This window comes from Ziziphus jujuba, chromosome 7, assembly GCF_031755915.1.
Source record: "Ziziphus jujuba cultivar Dongzao chromosome 7, ASM3175591v1".
NCBI classification, from domain to species: Eukaryota; Viridiplantae; Streptophyta; class Magnoliopsida; order Rosales; family Rhamnaceae; genus Ziziphus; species Ziziphus jujuba.
In genome coordinates, this window is record NC_083385.1 from 17,473,252 (window position 1) to 17,492,499 (window position 19,248).

The window sequence follows — 19,248 nt, forward strand, 5'->3', positions numbered from 1 at the left end:
CAAACCACTTAATTTAAATTGGATTCCACTTATGTTTGCATATTAGAGCATTTTTAAGTAACCATTTATCCATTTCATATTTTTATTTTAAAGAGCCATGTTTTTAAAAGCATATCTTCCATTCTACTTTTTATTTTAACTTTTAAAATAAAAAATGAGTTAAGCTCTTCAAATATAGAAAATCAAATATACTATCTATATTGTGTATTATATAATTTAATTTAATATCAAACAAATTCCCAAGCAATTATTATATTTTTCTTTTAAAAAAATATTATATTTTAATTATTAATTTTTATTGCTTCTAGCTATTGACACATTTTTTAATTATTAACAATTGTGAGGGAATTCAAATAAAAAAGAGGAAAATAAACATGGGAAAAAATATTTATAGAAAAAAGCATTATTAAAAGACCTTTTAACTTTCACTTTTTATGTTTAAAAATATTTTTTATCATTAAAAAAAAAAATATATATATATATATATATATACAGATATATTTTTTGCTGTCTTTTTACAAAGGAATTGAGTTAAGCCAAAGATTTGCAATGTGCATAGACTAAAGGTGTAAAAATGGACTAGACAATACAAACATACAACATAGGACGAGCACAACAAAAGTTCAGGTACAGCAAGACACAAAAAGGTGCAACACCGAGAATGAAGCACGTAACGGGCAGTGCCTAATTAGGCAAAATACAATTCTACGATGGATTAAACACGCAGGGACTCATGGCACAACTAGAATAAATAATACATTAATAATATATTATATTAGTTGACTTATATTTTTTCAATTATTTTGTTAACATTTTTCAAATTAATCTTTATTTATGATTTAAAATTTTAAATTATTTAGTATCATTCTTTTATTTATTTAGAGATTTTTTTGGTTTAAAAATTATGTAATTTTTTTCTCTATTATCTAAATATAAATTGCCTACTAAATCATAAAATAATTTTTTTATGAAAAATTTGAGTTATTTGTTATGTATATATACTTTTTCATTATATATTAATTTTAATCTCTAAATAATTAAAATAAATAAAAATTGTGTTAACACAAATATAAAACGGGCCAACATAAATAAACGTGCCGGCATAAATATAACACGGTAAATAAATGGGCTATCATAATATAATAAATAAATAAATCAATACGAAGACGGTACATAGACGAATGATCCAATGTTTAAATTGGTCGTGCTGTGCTTCTTAACAACTCTAGCTCGGACTTAATGGCACAATTCCACCATTATGAGCCAGCCAAAGCACCAGGTGTAACTAAGACGGCATTGGCAATGTGAAATCTCTTTATTTTTTAAATAAATAAAATATAGAAATAAAAATTGTTTTCATGACTACTTTTGAATTTTTCCTTTTTGTTTTTTAATACAAAAGTGAGAATGAGAAACGAAAAAAAGAAGGGGCAAAAAATAGAAATGAGAAGAAAATAGCCTTTCAAAATAATTATTTTTTTAGAAAAAAATTGAAAATTGCTTGAAATTTAAAAAATTAATTAGAATTCTATTTTTAATAGCAAATGTTTGAAAATAAAAATATTTTTAATCATTACTAAATATGAATATGAGAATCATACCAATTTGTTAAATAAAAGATAATTACAATCATAAAGTTTTTCTTTTTATATAACCAAAATTTATACCCCCAAATTTACCAAAAATTTCCTACCCGCACGTACATCTAAGTAAATTCACTAAAACTCCTTTAACTTTTTCTTTTATTTTATTATTATTTTTTCTTTTCACACAATCGATCTTTTTTATAGAATACATTTAGTATGCAAAATAGATATAGAAATAAAAAGCTATATGTCTGATTGACTAGTATTATGTTTGGTATATTTTAAATTTGAAACATATTTATTCCATAAAAATACTTATTCTCTCATTTTAAAGAATATTTATTTCTTTTAAAAAGTTTAGAATTGTATTCTTTTGTTTAAAGGATAAATATTCATATCATATTTAAAATATATTCAAATTTAGATTGATTCTCCTGAACTAAAAATACATATTTTATTAATTTTTATCAAATATTATATTTTTGGAAAGAATTTTTTTCTTTTATGAAGACTAAACATTAAACCTACTTAAGATTATTAACAAATATATTAATAGAATATTTATTTCTTTTTCCTTTTTTTAAATTTTATGAATAATATTTCTATTTAATGTGAAATAACTATTTTATATAAGAAACAAGATCTTAAAGCATTTCCAATTGATTCATTAAAAACTTTGATTTTTTTATTTTAAAGAGTTATGTCTATTTTTTTTATTTTTTTTATAACTCTAATAAGCTTTTTAAATTAAAAAGTTAAATGGGATATGAAGTTTAGCTCTTCAAATATAAAAAGCTAAATCCGTTCTTTATATAAAGTTTATAATATATTTATTTATCGCGTTACAATTTTCAATAGGCAATTAATATTTTTATTTAATTTTATATTTCTTTTTTATATATCTAAAAATAAAATATTTAATTGTAATTGAATGTTATAATAACAAAGAATAATTACATATTAAAAATGAAAAATAAAGAATGATAATAAAGAGTGATGTTGGTATTGGATAAAAAAATCCACTATTTACTTTTTATTTTGAAAATTATACTTTTTAAAATAAAAACCACAGGTGCTCTTAAAGTTTCACATGAACACCAAATCTCACCATTTTCTGCAGATGCCATGCCGAGGAGATGAGATAAACAAATTGGGTAGCAATCATCTAGAAGTACGAGCACCTATATCGCACAATTTTCTAAGTCGACCTTTCATTCATCCATTACATTATGTTTCATCTTTTGGGATTTGCACATAATATTGTATGGCAATTCAAAGTCCATCTTTTTCAACGTGAAAAAAATTTGAGAATTGCATAAACCAAAAAAAGAAGGATGGCCTGACGTCCTCGCGCCAGCGCTCTTCCCATTGGTAATGGCTGCTGCATTTTTGGGAAAATAGGGCCTTAAAAAGGAGAAAATATCAGATGCAACAAATACTCTACCTTTACGTATGTATAGTATTGGGTCTAGTGTGACTGATTTTTCTTATTGGGCCTCTATGGAATTAGTGAATAATTTTGGGGGGAATTTGGCCCAATACCCTCATAGGACCGAGGTTAATGATTTTTGCCCCCTCACTTGATATCTTTTTTATTCTACCTCTTAATATCCATTATAACATTCAAACAACAAAAAATTACTTACATATCCTATTATATTTTAAACCAAACAAAAATCAACTTTTTCTAAACGTCTTTACACGAACACACAAATACAAAAAACCAAACAAACGGCTTTACACGAACACACAAATACACGAAAATCCCAAAATTTCATAAAAGTGTCTCAAATTTTGCAAAAGAATTGGATGACTGTTCACCCTCGGTAATTCCCGAGGAAATCGTCGGTAACCAACAAATACCCTCTGGAAAAATTACCGACAGTTTCGTCGGTAATTACCGAGGGTGTACAGTCCATAACATTTTACTAATTGTTTTGGGCCCCACAAGTCCCATAACGTGAGTTGAATGCAAAAACATGGCAAATAGGGATTCTAAAATTATGCTAAGTAGAGAAAATCCCAAAATTTCATAAAAGTGTATCAAATTTTGCAAAAAATTTGGATGACTGTTCACCCTCGGTAATTCCCGAGGAAATTGTCGGTAACCAACACCTAACTTATGGAAAAATTACCGACGGTTTCGTCGATAATTCCCGAGGTGTACAGTCCATAATATTTTACCAATTTTTTGGGCCCCACAAGTCTCATAACGTGTGTTGAATGCAAAAACATGCAAAATAGGGATTCTAAAATTATACTAAGGAGAGAAAATCCCAAAATTTCATAAAAGTGTCTCAAATTTTGCAAAAAAATTGGATGACTGTTCACCCTCAGTAATTCCCAAGGAAATCGTCGGTAACCAACAAATACCCTCTGGAAAAATTACCGACAGTTTCGTCGGTAATTCCCGAGGGTGTATAGTCCATAACATTTTACCAATTTTTTGGGCCCCACAAGTCCCATAACGTGTGTTGAATGCAAAAACATGGCAAATAGGGATTCTAAAATTATACTAACTAGAGAAAATCCCAAAATTTCATAAAAGTGTATCAAAGTTTGCAAAAAAATTGGATGACTGTTCACCCTCGGTAATTCACGAGGAAATCGTCGGTAACTAACACATACCCTCTGGAAAAATTACCGACGGTTTCGTCGGTAATTACCGAGGGTGTACAGTCTATCACATTTTACAAGTTTTTTTAGCCCCACAAGTCCCAAAACGTGTATTGAATGCAAAAACATGCAAAATAGGGATTCTAAAATTATGCTAAGGAGAGAAAATCCCAAAATTTCCTAAACGTGTCACAAATTTTGCAAAAAAATATGATGACTGTTCACCCTCGGTAAATCCCGAGGAAATCGTCGGTAACCAACAAATACCCTCTAGAAAAATTACCGATGGTTTCGTCGGTAATTCCCGAGGGTGTACAGTCCATAACATTTTACCAATTTTTTGGACCCCACAAGTCCCATAACGTGTGTTGAATGCAAAAACATGGCAAATAGGGATTCTAAAATTATACTAAGTAGAGAAAATCCCAAAATTTCATAAAAGTGTATCAAATTTTGCAAAAAAATATGATGACTGTTCACCCTCGGTAATTCCCGAGGAAATTGTCGGTAATCAACACATACCCTCTGGAAAAATTACCGACGGTTTCATCGGTAATTACCGAGGGTGTACAGTCCATCACATTTTACAAGTTTTTTGAGCCCCACAAGTCCCATAACGTGTATTGAATGCAAAAACATGCAAAATAGGGATTCTAAAATTATGCTAAGGAGAGAAAATCCCAAAATTTCCTAAACGTGTCTCAAATTTTGCAAAAAAATATGATGACTGTTCACCCTCGGTAAATACCGACGAAACCGTTGGTAATTTTTCCAGAGAGTATGTGGTTGGTTACCGACGGTTTCCTCGGGAATTAACGAGGGGGTACAATCATCCAATTTTTTTGTAAAATTTGAGACACGTTTATGAAATTTTGGGATTTTCTCTCCTTAGCATAATTTTAAAATCCCTATTTTGCATGTTTTTGCATTCAACACACGTTATGGGACTTGTGGGGCCCAAAAAACATGTAAAATTTGATGGACTGTACACCCTCGGTAATTACCGACGAAACCGTCGGTACTTTTTCCAGAGTGTAATGTGTTGGTTACCGACGATTTCCTCTGGAATTACCGAGGGAATACAGTCATCCAATTTTTTTGCAAAATTTGAGAACTTTTTAAGCAATTTTGGGATTTTCTCTCCTTAGGATAATTTTAGAATCCATATTTTTTATTTTCTTGCATTCAACACACGTTATGGGACTTGTGGGGCCCAAAAAAATTGGTAAAATGTGATTGACTGTACACCGTCGGTAATTACCGACGAAACCGTCGGTAATTTTTCTAGAGGGTATGTGTTGGTTACCGACGATTTCCTCGGGAATTACCGAGGGTGAACAGTCATCCAAATTTTGGGATTTTCTCTACTTAGCATAATTTTAGAATCCCTATTTGCCATGTTTTTGCATTCAACACACGTTATGGGACTTGTGGGGCCCAAAAAATTGGTAAAATGTTATGCATTGTACACCCTCGGGAATTACCGACGAAACCGTCGGTAATTTTTCCAGAGGATATTTGTTGGTTACCGACGATTTCCTCGGGAATTACCGAGGGTGAGCAGTCATCCTATTTTTTTAGAAAATTTGAGAACTTTTTAAGCAATTTTGGGATTTTCTCTCCTTAGGATAATTTTAGAATCCATATTTTTCATTTTTTTTGCATTCAACACACCTTAGGGGACTTGTGGGGCCCAAAAAATTGGTAAAATGTGATTGTCATAGGGTTTCGGTAATTATCGACGAAACCTTCGGTAATTTTTGAATCAAAAACAAATTGAACATTTTCATTTTTTAATGCCGTTTGATCACTTACTTTGCCAGAATTTATCATTAATAATGCTACATTTAGCATGTTATTGGTTGGAACACACATGATTGAAGTTGCCGGATGGAATTGTTGTGAGTCTTTTACGACGGTGTACAAATGTCAATTACCGATGATGCATTGGTCATTACCATTGGGCAGTAATATCATCCATGCAATAGTAAGAAACATACAAACAACTGAACCAAAAATTGAAGACGGAATGATATGTTATCAAAACAATACGACAAATGAATTTGACAATAAAAGAACACATAAAGCCAACGTCTATTATGCCAAAACACACGTTACGCGGTTGACCAACTAATTGCATTCCTGACTACATTTCATACACATGCATACCACATAACATGGCCTCATTGTCTGAATATAGCATCATGCGATTGATGAGCGTTCGTTTCAGTGGTACTGTTGGTTGTTAATGCTATCAAGAGGTACGGTGGCGGAGCATGATCGGCTGCTGTGACCAACATGTTTGCACCTCCCGCATCTATATTGATGACGCTCCTCTCCTTGAGATTGAATCCTCTTCTTTCTCGGTCTTCCTGACTGTTTGCCAATTTAAGGTGGAAGTACACCTGGTTTATGACATCATCTGGAGCATGCCACTGACTTTTATCTCCAAGTGGATATATGGTTTCCGAATATGCATCACGGAGTGAATCAACTGAGTAATGCACCGAGCAAAGGAAATATGGAGAGATATGTCGATGCTTACATGCTGCAATTGCATGGACACAAGAAAATCCATCAATGTCAAATTCCTTGCATGAGCACGTCTTATTTTCTAAGTTAACAACTCCAACGAACATGCCATGGCCAACAACTTGAAACTCACATAAGTTCATTGGCATAACACGTAAGCCTCTACCATTATTTGAGCGGTCCTGCATGATTTTTTCCAACCAATTAGTAACAGGAGTTTGCATTGCAGCAGCGTTAGTTCGACGTTCATACCACCACCTTTGCAAGACATCACGAATGTGATCTAGTAATGGCAAAACAGGTTTATCCCTAGCATCAATAAGCACAGAGTTCATGCTCTCTGCAATGTTAGTTGTCATTATGTTGTATCTATTGCCCGGAAAATGTGATCTAGCCCAATATAATATCAACCAATATAATATTAAACACAGTAATCACATAATAAAAGCATTAAAAGTTAACTAAAGACTATAACTGTGGATATTTAGATATCATAAAACATCAACAGCAAGTAGACTTCTCATATAAAACATTTAATATGTCCCCAAGAAAATAATAATCATCAAATGCGACTCCTACCATGGACCTACTAATAATCCAAACCACAACAGCTGTGGTCCTTGTGGTCCTTAAAATTTTGAATAGAAACCTAAAGTGAAAGAGCTTCATGATATCATAATATGCTAACAACACAAATACAATTGAGTGAATAATCTTCCACCAGTTCCTTTCACCCTAAAGAGAAAAAAGTTCATCCCACATAACAAATAACAGGGAGGATTGAGCATTTCTTAAAAATTAACAATGTTTCAGAACATGTGACAAATAAATTGCTTAATTTTTAAAATCCTAAAAACTAGTTATTAAGTGCACAGGAGAAAAAAGGTTCTTAGATAAAGGTGGAAATTCTGTGGTTCAGTAAAATAAAATAGAAACCTAAAGCATAGATATTAATTTGAACATTGTTATACAGATAATGAGGATCCATTAATAGTTCCAACCAAGTCAGAGATCAAAATGCCAACTCCCTGTGTGTAGAATGTACAAATATATAACAATGAAAGGAACTCAATGTTGACCTTAATTTGAAGGTCAGCAAATATGAACTGAACAAGAAGAATATAGGTAATAATACTATTGCACTACTTTGACCAATATAGGAACCAAATGGACCTCCAAAATTCAGAACATCTAAATTTTTTAGTCTGGCTAATGATGAAATGAGGAAAAGCAACATCTAAATTTTGAAGTGCATGTAAATGTTGATATCTATTTGTGCAATTTCAATTGGTTTACTCGTTTTTTCATATGAACACCTTATTTTACATTCATTGTGATTTTGCCTGTTTTCTAATATCTTTTCTTGGCTTTTTTTCCCTTAATGTGTGTGTATTTGTCAATACAATAGATAATATAGTGGTGGTTAACTTCCAAAAAGCATAATTGATTCGCAGCCAAACCGAGGAACTCATATAAAATGTCTTCCTTGCATAGCTCCCATAGTTTTCTATTATTATCATACATTAACCTATCATTGCATCTTTTAACATGAAGTGCAGAGGGAAATGATTCCACAACATCATAACTGGAGTTTGAGTTAAATCAATAAATGAAAGTTCAATGGACTGTTTAAATCAATAAACATGTATGAGAAATGACTAAATTAGAAGGGGATAAATACAAAAAATATCAACAAAGAAAATGGAGAACAATATTTGTGAAGTATCTCTTTGACACAAGAATAATTTACTTGAATAAAAGATATTAAAGTAATAATAATAATATAAATAGAAATAGAAAGAAAAATGCATGCTGATACAAAAAAAATAAAGGAAAAACAAAGTGCATTTACATTAGATATTAAGTGTTATGAAACGGTACGAATGCAAATACTTTAAATCGAAAAACTCATTCATAGAACTCAAAGAAAGGCACTGAAAACAATATCACTAAACAATTCACTTCGTAAACCATGATTAATGCTGCAGAATAACACTACCCCAGGAAAACTTAACTCGTAGAGTCCAAATCCAACTAAAGCTACCAAAGGAACAACTGAAAGTGGACTCAAAAACTTGAAGGATAGATATAGAAAATCTAATTAACAACAGCTTCAGAATTCCAATTGTTTGTAGGATAAAACTATTTTGGAGAAAACATTAAAAGGCATCAGTGCAAACACTCAACAGCCTTAACAAATATTTGACAATAGTTTTTGTAGTCGAGTTCTATTACTTCACTTTCCTCTCCATTTTCTTCAATCTATATTCCTAGCCAAACCACTGAAAACCATTCTGAATAGGATCATTACAAAATTGTTCAAGATGGTGATAAACAGGATTGGCACACGTCCTATGTATGCACAATCATACAAAGAAACCAAAAGATATTACGTGTTACTGTTTGCATTTAGATGGAAATTTCAATTTTTAAATAAAGAGAAGCACTAAAACAAAAGTTAACATCACACTGATAGAACATATTCTCTAAATGAATCAAAGAAACCAAGTTGGCCAGGAAGAGTTTCCAATAACCTACTAAACGGGTGGCTAATATTGATTTAGATTTCCCATTTTCAAAAGAAAAAGTCAAAGAGTAGTTTTAAATTCTCCAAGATTCTTCATATGCTATCACCATTAATGCAAGCACCTTAAACATTTTTTAGCACAAGAAGAATTACATGTATCATGCAATCAGATTAATCCAATCAAACAACCAATATCAACCAGGAAGACCAGATTGTTTATACCTTTATGTACCTTCCAAATTTAGTTCCTTGATATTTTCTAATAGTGGAACAACATGCTCTATGACAATATAGATAGCAACCTTTGTCGTATTACCACAAAAAGTTTTAGTCTCCATACTATAAAGGAATGATAAAATATTTGGTTGTTTGACCTGAAAAGAACAAATGTGACCTTTTTATACTAGTAGGTATCGCAGAAAAATTCCTTTACAGAAGGCTAGTAACAGAAGGATAAAGTAGCTAGACAGGGAAACAAAACATGTATTAAAGCTTTAGAAAAATAGGCATACTATCAAACAAAATCTATGGACTCTGAAAAAACAACCATGTTGAGTTAATGCTTGATAAAATCAAAAATTTAAACATTTTTTTACAAAAATATTACACTTAAATTTTATCAGATTATTGGATTTCAAATTTCAAGGATGTGAGAATCTTTCATATCAATTCCCTCTTTGATTTTGATAGGTGTATGTGACAAGAAAATCCACAATGCATCAATCCGCTAATATCTAAATTCAAAAAAGTAGCAACCAAAATATTGAAAATTGCAAATAGAAGAATATTTAAACCAATCCAAGAAACCAAAGAGAATAAGAACTTTCTCAAGAAAAATACTAACCACATCAAAGAGTAAAACAGATGAGAACTTATAGTTCTGACGCTTTACACCATTATGACCAGCAGCTAAATGTCCATCTTGGGCATTACTTCCAGAAAGAGAAAATATACATATAACAGATCCATCATCCTAAAATACCAATTAAAAGTATATCAACATATCATGTATTTATATATGATAAAATTTTCTTAGATTAGAGGAACTGGAGATTGAAATTCGTAATTGACGTATAGGAAATAGCCAATAATAAGATCTTAGGAAGATCTGAGCATATAGACACATCCAAGACTTTAACAGAACAGGTTATGGAATAGCTTCACTACTAAAATTTTCTCTTCATTTGTATGAGCAAAAGCATTATATAATTTCTACCACACACACGCAACCCAATAAAACATATCAACAAACAGTTAAAATGCATATGATTTTGGCCCCAAATAATAAAACCCAAAAATAATAGCATTCTAAAAACAAGTTCAGTAATTAATAATTACTATATCCCATGTATAAGATCCATTAACTTAAATTTTCAATTGTAATAATCAACAAAATTTCCAGAACAGCTAATAAAAACAAAAGTAAAAGCAGACCCAAAAAACTGAACGGAACAAAAAGTAAAAGAAGATTTAAGGGGGCTGAATGATCATCGTCACCTGATGAGGTTATTGTTTTAGTTGTCTCAGTGAGTCAGTGAGAAGCAGAGGAATGGGAAGAGTGGTGAGAAGAAGAAGAAGCAGAAGAAGAAGAGGAAGGAGGAGTTTGTTGTAGACCAGCTCGTCGACTCTGAGGCTAAGACCGAGAAGGTCATGACAGAGCTGATTGCTGAGCCTTGGATGCTTCCTCCACTCGCTCCTCCTCCTGAAGAACTCTGATTGTCCCAAAACGCTTCGCCATTCTCTCTCACTTTCTCTTCCTCTTCTTCTTCGTGCTCCGTTTAGGGGAAAAATAGCGTAACCTTACATCTTCATTCTTCCTTTTCACATTTGCAAAGGGTAATATGGGGATATTTGAAAATAGAAGGGTAAAACCAAAAAGGTTGGAAACGGGTGGGTAGTTTTCATTAGAGCCTTTAAAACAAGGGTATTGGGCCAAATTCCCCTAATTTTGGTGGGCCTGAGTTTTTCCCTGACAGTTTGATGTTGAGAAAATTATGTTTTTTGGATAAAAAATAAAATCTGTGTTGAGAGTTTTAAGAAAACACATATATGTGATGAGAGTTTGATGCACTTACGTTCTTGTCAGTTGAAAAGGTTTTACAGAGAAAAATAGTTTTGAGGAATAACGTGAAAAACAGAGAGGAGAGTATAATTTTAAATGCAGAGGAAAAAAATTAAGTTTTATATGTGTTAAAATGAAGGTATATTGGAAGTTTAAAGATGTCTAAGATCTTTAAAGTTGTTATATCCTGGAAAACGATTGTCACAAAACATGTACATCAGTAGGCAAAAATTGTTTTAAAAAAACTGTGATACCATATAGACCTAAGATAATATCATCAAAATTTTACTAAATTTCCAAAACAGACAAATTCTAATTTATTTTGATTTTTTTTTAAATTTTTTTTACGTTAATTTTATTTTATCCATATATATTTACATATTTATTCTTCTACATATATTTTCCTAACAATATGGTATTAAGATTCATTTACAAGTTAACACATAAGCAAAATGTCATTTAAATTTTCATATCAGATTGTACTTTGGAAAATGAAAAGTATGAATATAGAAAGAACAATTTTTTCTAGTCCCAAACTTTTGTAATTAAGTTAACATTCTATCTGTGGAAGGATGTTTAAATTTTCAAATGGATTATAAAAGTTTTTGAAAATCAAATTGACCCAGAAATTTTTTCAAGTCCTGCGTTCTTCCTTAATGCCAGTGCTTCAACGCTTTTTGTAGCATCATCAGAATTCCAAACTCCACTGTACAAAGCTACCATTACCCCGTTGTCACCATCATTCTGCACTGGCTCACAACAACGCTGTCTAGCAAAGCCATGAGGTTCTATATGGCACCGTAGCGGCCCAAGCAGCAGTAGGATTTGACGATTACATTCGCCGGAGCGAGACCGGCAAATGTTTCAAGAGTTTGGGAGGAACCTTGTTGACGACAAGTTCGGCTTGTCAAGATGAAATCTTATTCGATGTCTGTCGTGAAACGATTACGGCAACACGATAGATGTGTGTATGGAGGAGGAGGGGCAACTTCGGATTTGAGGATTCAGATTTCAGAGGGTCGGCAAAATCACCTCCATATTTTTTTGAGAATTTTTTTGGATCCGAGAAATTAAAAAAAGAAAACATGAAATAATATTTAACACCTATATAATCTATTTGTTTATCTCTCAAAAAATAAATAGCTCTTGCCACGTAAGATAAATAAGGTGGAGTAACGATTGCATCTAATTCTTGAGGAGAAGATCAGTTGAGTAAATAGAAAAAATAAAATAGTTAAAGGTTTTTAGGTAAATTTACCTGAGAAAGTTTAAATAATTATAAATTAAAATAGGGGAAATTTGCACTATTACATTTGAATTTTATTAGAATTAGTACTTTGGACCTTAAAAAAAATTTCTAGTATTTTGCATCTTAAAAAAAAAAAAAAAATTTCTAGTATAACTTTTAAGAATTAATCATGTGCTTTTCACATAATGCATTTTCAGAGGTAAGCAAATTCTTTTCACTTGCTTTAGGTCACACCCACATCTCTCACACTATTTTTCTCTCTCTAAAATAAAAATAAAAGAATGAAAGGTGTGATTCCTTAATCGGATTGTGAGAGAGAGAGAGAGAGCGAGAGAGGGGGTCGATTAGACTGAGAAAGAGCGAGTGGGAGAATGCAATCCAGCCAAAAAAACAAAAAAAAGGTTTTTGGTGAAACTTAGGTAAAAAAATAAATAAATAAATAAAATAAAAATAAAAGTAAAAAATTTATTTATTTAAAAAAAAAAAAAAAAAACAACAACAACAACAACTACAAACTATAGAGATTAACTTCCTTTTGCCCTTACAACAGGACAGAACTTAAAGAGAGAAATAAACTTTCTATGGCAGGCCTTCATCAGATACAAGAGAGACTCTTCTAATGATCTTGAACGGTTCAACTCAAGCTTGGTTCAAAATGACAACATCAATAGCTTCCATGGTGCATACAAGATTGTAAAAGTCCCTTCTCCTCTGCTTGGTCAAAACCAGCTAGCTTCTCTAAATTTTATTTTTTAATTACTTTTGCTTCCGGAGCACCATATGGATTGGCTTAATGTCAAAACCAACAAGCTTCTTTGAACTTTATTTCTTGATTGCTTTTGCTTCCAGAGCACCCATATGGATCTGCTTGGATGTTACATTTCTATGAACCTGTAGAATTTGTCATAGGCTTATATGCATATTTCATCAATATTTTATTTATTAAGAGTTAAGATTTAATAGATTTATTTAGAATTAAATATAAATTTTAACAAGATTTATTTTATCGTTTTAGAATTTTAATATCTTATTAAACTTATATAAAGCTTTATATATATACATATATATATATATACATATATATATATATATATATATTTAAATCTCAATTGTTAAAAACATTTAAAAGTCGATGAGTGAGATTCTAATAGAAAATTTATTAGCACATCCTTATAAGTGACCAATTGTACTTGCATATTAGGTGAATGACTTATACACGCACACACACACACGGGAGGATCGACTTCATCTGATCCTCTTCATCTGATTGGGATTTTAGAGCATGTGGGCTAGTCTTTATTTTTATTTTTACTTCTTCATTTTGGATAATCTTTAAACGTAGGACATTAAGGCTTGTTAAAATAAGTTTGGTACAAGAAGCGTATAGGCCAGTAGACTATAATGTTCTCCCCCCTTCTGGTGAAAATTATTTCTGTAGTTCCATCACCATACATGAATATATATGAGGTTTTTCCTATGTGATAGTAATGGTCTCTTTGTACTCACCAGACTTTATCGTATGATTTTCAGTGTATGATTTAAGAACTTCTTCTCCTTTTTGGGTATGAATTGGTTGATCATGAAGATAAAGATCGATTCCTCTTTCTCTCTCCCTGTCTCTCTCTCTCTCTCTCTCTCTCATATCAAACCAAAACAAAGATATATATATATATATATATATTTTGTTGGTAAAGGCAAAAAGACATCACATACCACTCTGGAAGTCTCATTTCATATGCACGTGGTCCATTCCTTTTGGATTTTTTACAGATGGACTAACAATGCAAGTAAAATAAAATTCAGAATGTAAAATATCAAAAAAAAAATAAATTTAGGATATAAAATATCAACTCCAATAAAATTCATGCAATGTATCAATTTCCAATAGTAATAATAGTTGTGTAAAAAGAAGCACTGATACGTGGTAGATCCTTCGGCCCAAGCCATTCAATTTTGGACAAACATTAGATGCATGGATGTCCCCTTTGGGCCGAATGATATGTGGCTCACAGGAAAGTTCGTCCACCATTTTATACATATCAAATTTGATGATTTTTGTTTTTTTTTTTTTTTCCTATGTCCCAGGCATCCCCTTCTCCCTAAAACTCGAACCCAGCGCCTATTGGCCGAGTTGTGGTGTGTTAACCACTGAGTTCTTACACGAGTCTTAATTTGATGAATTTTTTGCGGTTATATTGTGGACTGACAGATCAATTATCTATTATTTATACATCTTTTTTACAAAATCATCATTTATCTGGATATGTTTTTATTATTTTATTGGTTGTGTGAATAATTTAGAATTTATATTCTCCTCGTATAATTTTTTTATCTAAACTTCGAAAAACAATAATATAGGATATGAAATATATATATATATATTATACATATGCTGATCATACAAGTTATATATGTACGTAGATCAAGTAAAATTCACATGGAGAAAACTGAACTTTAATCATTGTGAATGATTGTAAGACTGTGGGTCCTATTATATTTCTTTTTTTTCTTTTTTAAAAGTAATTAGGCCTGTATAAGATAGTGTTTAAAAATTTTAAAATATCCGATTCAGAGTGATTTTAAAATCATTACTTCTTTCAAATCATTTTTAATAATTTTGTTTTCACAAAGTTATCTAATGGATGATTTTAGAAAAATACAAATTAGGTGATTTTTGAGAAATCATTTTCTAAGGAGGAAATGAATTTTAGGAATCATTCCCATACCTTAAATTGTATATCAAATTATTGAATTTATTTATTAAACAATATAATAAAATGATTTGTCAAAAAATTAATATAACTTAAATTTGAATAAATGAACCTCTAAAATGGATTAGTAAAAATCCAAATGCAAAACCATAAAAGAAAAAATAATGAATAAAAAAAACCACACATTCACAGCATCATTTGATAAACGATACCCTATAGCATTATTTCTGTACATTTTTCCAATTATGGAATCGGGTTTGGGTTAGGGTAGGAATCCAGTAATTTGAATGGGCACTTTGAACCCGGATAAACTACGCTCAACAACAAGGAATCCCTTATGATTATGATATAATATATTATCAGCCACTCAAAGTACATTATTTTGAATTAATTAAATTAACTTAATTAGCAAGACCCTTATAACTATGTTTAAAAGTCAAGGATATAGTCATTTGATTTTTTATTTTTTTTTATGATCTTATTTTCAAGGTCTGGATAAGAGCTTTAAAATATTATGCTAGCTCAAACCTAGACAGAATATAGTCGTTAATTTTGTCAAGGTCCACATGGTTAGGCTTAATAAAGGACAAGATTATTGTTTAATAATTTATCAAAAAAAGACTATTGTTTAATAATATTAATCAATTTCAGTAGGAAAAACAAACATAATTAAATTACAATTATTTATTCCAACCAAAGTCATGCCCCTTGAACATATATCGACATTGCAAAGAAAAAGTACACATTTTATGACATGCTATAATAATTATCAATTAGTAGCACTTTTTGAATTTTTTTGGTAAATAGCCCTTTTGAATTTTAGATTTTAATGAAAATGTCCATGATCATAAAGAATATTACATATAATAATAATAATAAAATAATTTATATGGTCATCATCCAAGGAAGGAGAAGGATTAGGCGGTGAAAGTTTGATCCGAATATTAATATTCTAATTAATTTAAGTAGCATAAAAGTTTTAATTAGAAATGTTGACATTTTGCTTTTTATTAATTAATTAACGAATAATATATGACCATCAAACTTGACTTTTTCTGAAATGATCATTCTCTCCATTGTTTTCCACAACAGACTGAAATAAGGCTTTTAGTACTCAAAACGACTTATTAGATCAACAGCTACATCACCATATATTGATGACCGATTTCAAGTGTTTCTCTTAATCATTAATTCTCACACGGCATCTAATTCTCTATTAATCTTAGATTATATTAGGTTAAATTGATCTTAGGATATTTAACACCTATGCCTCTCAATATTGAGGTTTTGCACTTTGGTCTATGATGTTTTTCTAGCACTTTGGTCCTTTTTTTCACACTCTAGTTCTTTAATCAAATTTTGTATACTTTTTAATAATTTTAAGGCATGCACCACATTAAATGCAACTTACACAGGTCTTTTATCGTTGTCTAATTTTGTAATTTTGTAATTTTATTATTATAGTAAATGTATTACACATTTCAAAACCATTAAAAAGTAGAAGAAAAAAAAGGGTTAAAAGACTAAAGTACAAAAAAGAATTGAAGTTTAAAGTGTAAAATATTAAAAAAATATAAAATAAATAAATAAATAAATTCAGATATCAAAATACAAAAACTTAATAATTGAAGAGCATAGATGATAAAAACCCTTGATCTTAGTTCTAAATTGGAATAATCTTAATTATTTTTACAGTATTTAATCCCTCGTTGGGAAATTAAGTTACGAAATATACCAACTCATTTAAAGAATTCCACACCCAAATATATCCATCTTTGTTCTTGTTGTCTCATTTTCTATTGCACACATAAGCTTGTCGTCGTACGGATGGGTAATTATTGAAAATCATCCTCAACTAATGAGATTATGATTTTCAGCTGTTAATGAATATTCTGTGTTCGTTTATTGTTTTATAATTGTTTGTCCTCCGACATTTTTCTATTCAATATTTCAATTGTTTGACAACACATTTCAGCAACTAATTAAAAAGTAATTAATCCTAGCAAAAGAAAAATTAATAATATATTTGTACCTATATATATATATATAAACCTAAAGTCATTTAAGTTAATTTCCATCAATATAAACATATATTATATATGTGGGTAAATAGTAAATTGAACGATAGCAGCCTTTAGCTGACTTTTAGATTTACTGTCTATGACTATATAGTGGCTAGATATATATGTAGAAAAGTCATACTATATATGTAGAAAAGTCATACTCAGGAAATAATTATTTTATCACCTAAGAGAAGACAAGTGTTAAAGACTTTAGTCGAATATTTTTCGAAGTACAATTTCATAGCACAAAATTATATAGTACAAACTAAACCATAAGAATCCACAATTACGTGAGTCATATATTAGGTAATTTGAAATCAACAATACCAATTGACTCTGAAGTTCAAAATAAATTAATAAATATTGTGCACATTTTAATTAAGTATTTTTATTTTGATTTAAAATGTCACATTTTTTAATTTCTGTTTTTATAAAACAATGGATTTTTTAATAGACCCTTTCTTTCATTTTTGATATTGGAGGTAGAGAATTCAATAGTGATCCTTACAGAAAATAATAACTTTTATCGTTAGGTAGTTCGCACTATTGTTAAATAGACCAATTACATTGAGATCTTATTACTGTCCAGTTAAAGTGCGAATTAAGTACATTTGATGCATGTCTCCCATCTAATGTGCCTCAATTGGGGAGCTGTGAATGTTCGCTGTGCTAATATCTAGTGGCCTAATTACTATCATTTTTTTGGTTAAAAAAAAAGAAAAAAATAGAGTCGATTCTCTTCAAATAAATAAATAAACAGAGTTCAATAGAATCCCTCCACCTCCAATAAAATAAAAATAAAAAATCCCATATATATATATATATATATAATGCCATAAATTTTTTCTCCTTGTAAATAGTCCAGAGGCCTAAGACAGAAGTTATAAGTTTGAATCCTTCCAAGATCAGAACAAAAAATTTTAAAATAGAATTCCATAAAACCTGACACTAATCAAAGACAATTAAACCAGGTGTTAATTTGTTGCTCCACCCTTTCCATTTTAAATATATAGAAAATAATTTTCATTTCTTATACATTTTTGGATTCAAAAGTTAAGATGATATGTCAAAATACATAGAAAACCAGTTTGTTTTCCAGCTGTTTAATTGGTTTGAGCATATCTTTGATTAAATCTAAAATGTTGACATGCCTATAAGTTTGTATTAATACAATATTATCATGTGGATTCTATAATAAGGAAACAACATATAAAATATAATATAGGAATTTTTATGTTGAGTTTTGCTATTTGTCATCAATGGTGATAATTATTATTTTATATAATAAATTTTAATTGAAATATTTAATTTTATTAATTTTTATTTTAAAATTCTAAAAGTGAAACATTTAATGGTAATTATTTATTGCTATTTGGCATATAAATTTTATTAGTGATCATTCATCCGTTGGTGATATATACTATTTCTCTTTCAAGTTAATACCATTATGATGTTTTCCATTGAAACTTTCTATATTAGTTATTAAATTGTTTTAATAACTGAAATTTAACAATGAATTCGGATTTATATAAATTCATGCCGTATTTATTTTACTATTTTATGATTTTAATATTTTATTAGATTCATATGATCCATCTATGTATTTTTAAATATCAATTTTTAAAATAAATTTGTTTTCAATGAATCTTAAAAACAATCCAATATAATAATAATAATAGTTAAAAATAACCATATATATAATATAATATATAACCGGTATATTCATGTCAAAGTAATGAAATTAAGTCAAATATTACAAAATCCATTTGAGACCTACTCTTAGGTATTTGTAAACGTGATCCAACCCAATGTAGTTGTCATCGCAGGACACGTTACCTAATTTTGGTTGAATTTAAGAGGTACAAACGTACTCCTCACCCAATCTAGATATCTAAACCTTAT